Below are 3,929 nucleotides of genomic sequence, written 5' to 3' on the forward strand. Positions count from 1 at the left end.
TAAAAGCTAGAAGATTGGCATTTTGCATGCAGATTTTAGGAGTTCCTACGCAGCGCAAGTTTGTTTCAAAATGATGCCACGCCCCCTCTAACGCCCACAATCGCTTATATACGATTTAAAAAATTTTAATATTTTGGAAAAGTAAAAATGCAGTTTTATTGGGTTTATCAATACCTATCGAATTGTAGAAGAAATTTTTCAAATCGGACCATTCGTTAAAAAGTTATGCGTGATCAACGTTTTCTAACTCCATCTATCTCCCTCGCACTCCCTTTACCTGAGTAACGGGTATCTGATAGTCGGGGCACCCGACTATAACGTTCCCTCTTGTTTTTAGATAAAGAATGTCCTCGAGAAAAAATAATTATTTGTAATTAAAAATGTTTAACCCCGACTGGATATGTTTTTTTGTTCTTAATTATTAAATAGGGGTGCTGACCTTATCCAAATGATAAGCAGCCTTCTTATTCAAAAAAAAACTTTTTTTGGTACTGGTTTTTCTTTTTTGCCTTTGTTAAATTATATTTATTATTTAAAATAGTTCTTGTCCCAATCCAAATAATGAAATAGACCTAAATCTTGTGAGGTTTTATTTAATTTTGTTTTAAAAATGCAAACTTTAATTCCCAATTATTTCCTGTGTATCCCAGAGCTGTTTATATTTAGACACAAGGCACTTGACTCACAAGGAGCTGCAATGCAGCATCGACAATTGCCAGGACATTATGATTTACTTGGCCATCGTGGCCGGATTCGTTGGCTGAATTATTTACTTAATTGGCCCCCGAAGATGTACGAGTGCATATCAAATGTCAGAGTTGAAGTAAACATCGGGCCGAGTCGCGTTACACAACTGTCAAAACCACATAGATGCGGTTTGGAAGGGTGGTTGGGTTGACAGATTTTGGATGACATTGAAATGCAACGCAGCATGACGGAAAATTGGGAAATTCCATTTGAATTTGAATTCGGTTTCATAAGCAGCACATTGTTGATTGCAACTATCAAATGAAGCAGCATGATGATTTGATTTGATTCCGTGATTATGAGGGGACCATTGTTTTGGACGGCAAATTGCATGATTTTAATTAGGATTCGATTTCATGGGGGGCTTCTCTTTCATGTGCCGCCGGTGGTCACCATTTTTTAGAGGACAATGGCGAATTTTTGAGGTTCCAGTTACCCAGTTTTGATAGCTCCTTTGTTGTGCCCAACTTTTGCTTACCCTTCTGCTTTTACCTTTTTTAAAATACCCCCATTGTTCTTGGCAGCTTATTGCTGGTTGTGTAATTTAAAAGTTTTCCATTTACACTCCCTCCAGCAATGGAATTCAATTTAAAGTTGAGCTCTTCGAGGATTAACCTTGAACCTGCACTGCTGCACATGCTACCATTCCTAATTCTATTTTCAGTTCATTAAGCGGGATTTTCAGCACGTTATTTACGCAGCGCAGCTTGGGAGGAACTCGGGAGGAAAAGCAGTTGGCACAATTCCAGACTATAAGTGCTTGACGACGTGCTGACATCCCCTTTTCCATCTCCCAGAGATTCATCTCATTTAACTTTGCCAAGTGGCACTTGTCGGGGAAAACGGCTCTGTGTTGCTCCATGTGTTGCAATTAGTTTGTCTGCCATGCAGTTCGGCGTCGAGTTTTAAAGTCTTGGGTTTATTAAGTCCTTGCCAGGAGACGCCTGCAAGGTGTTCGATTGCAAACCAAAGTTTTGCCATAGATCGTGTGAGGACTTTCTAATATACTAAGCACTTGGAAGAGGATAAGTTGTTGAGCAATCGAAATATAAGCTTAATTGAAATACCGAGTCAAGAGGAAAGTTTCATTTCCACAATCACATTATGACCGAGTTCAAGTAGTTAAGGAGAACAAAGAAGACTTAGAGAGGGACCTGGGTATAAATTCAAATTTACAAATCATTCCAATAAACAACGGAAGGATAACCCACATGTTTTGTGTAACTATAGATTGTTCGCTTATTATCCATAGTTTGTGTAATTGCATTGCAATCAGAAACTGGTTATTAAATTGACTAAAATCGAATTTAGTTACTTTGTTGTCGGAATCGAAACTGCCGCATAAGCGACCCTTCCCTTCGCCAATCCCGAAATGCCACAGCCAAACACAATATGTAAATTAGTCAGCCGTAAAGCAACATCATGGCCCACGTAATAATTGCCTTTGTGCCGGGTTGGCAGCTTAATGAAATTTTAACAAAGGTAAATGTTACTGAAAGTTTATCTTTCGGTTAATCGAAAGCACCAGAGCCGCTGGCACTGAGCAAACTACACGGAGACACGCAGGGCGGTGGTTGGTCCAAAGTGGGAGTGGCAGGTAGACAGAGCCCAAACACATTTGTCAAATAACAAACAGGAAGCACACACAGACACACACATGCCGTGTCATACGTTTTCGTGTTCAATTGTTTGTCCTGACAGCTAAATGGAGGAGGCTCAGTCAAATGGATGCTACCCCGTGCCTAGTGCCATGTACACAGGAAAAAACGTCACAATTTACCATTGAAATTTGCTTTAACCATTAATAATTCAACGTTTTTTCAAATAGGTGTCTTAAAGTAACAGATTATTTTATTGTTATTTCAAGATTTTATTGAAGAAGGTATAAAGTGACTTTGTGCTTTCATCCAAAAGGGATAGGATTTTAAAAACCGTATATTAGTAGTTGCTTCAAAAAGTTTTGTTTTAGTTTTCGGTATTTTATGAATTAAATTGGAAATTGTGAACATTTTCTTTCTTTTACTTTTTTTTATATATTTACGCATTTATTTTGCAGCAATGGTTTTTTTTCAAGCGTACTTTCGTGCTTTTTCAGCTTTTCTGTCTCCTGCTCACCGCACAACATTAGCATGGAAATTGTTAAATTGAAATTGTCATTCACATTTCCGATGCTTGAGTGGGTTTTTGCGCTTGGCTCTCTGGATCAGGGAAATCACGGATCGATGATGGCTGGCACGTCATCGCTCCTGATTTACCTCCTGTCATTTCACTTAGTCCTGATTCGGCTTAAATCCTAATTATACCCACCAGAAATGACCATAATTAGTGCGCAGGTTAGCTGGCAGGCAACTAAAATCGATACGATTGACCAAACTGAAATGGCGGGTAGACCAAAAATAAACACAAATTACACGGACTTTGATTGAAGGCTGACTGTGGACTATGGACTTTAGATAGACGGACAGGTGAGCCGCTGGGATTTCGATTACGATCCAACGAAATGGGCATTTAATTGAGCGACTTAATAATTCTAATATCGCATCGGTGGCGGTGGCAACGCTAATTGGATTCCTAATTAAGCATACCGCCGGAAATCGGGCGTTGTCAGGGAAACTAAGGCTCGCAGGCCTGCAACTCGACCAATTATCGTTAACGTGGCGCTAATGGAGGTCCGCTTCTCCTCCACCGGAGGCAACTACGTGCCACTGGAGATGCATCGCCATCATGGCAGTTTAACAATGGCTCCTGACCCCCGACCCGTAATTAAAACTCAATTATGTGGCTACAAAGTTGACAAAGTGGCCACGTCAAAGTAGATAAATTTCATTTACCGCCTGAAAGTGCAATGATTGCACTTGGGAAAACTTCGTTCTGCCGCTCAGTTCGTTCCGTTCACACTTGATGGGTCAAAGGGCAGAGATTGCAAGGGCGTCGATTGCAATTTCCCAAAGTTTCCAATCACAAGTTGTCTCAATAATTGAGCAGGGCCAAGGTGTTATACGTATGCCCGTGTGAGCCAGTCCTGCGGCGAATGCCATCCGCATTCCCAATGAGGCATCGGCATCCCCGGAACGTGTCCTTGTCCTCCCAGCAACAAGTACGCCATTCCTGCGTTACGCATCGATAAAAAAAAAACGAAAAAGAGGATAACTGCCACCAACCGAAGACTAAAATGCCAGAGA

Source organism: Drosophila takahashii, chromosome 2R (assembly GCF_030179915.1).
Source record: "Drosophila takahashii strain IR98-3 E-12201 chromosome 2R, DtakHiC1v2, whole genome shotgun sequence".
NCBI classification, from domain to species: Eukaryota; Metazoa; Arthropoda; class Insecta; order Diptera; family Drosophilidae; genus Drosophila; species Drosophila takahashii.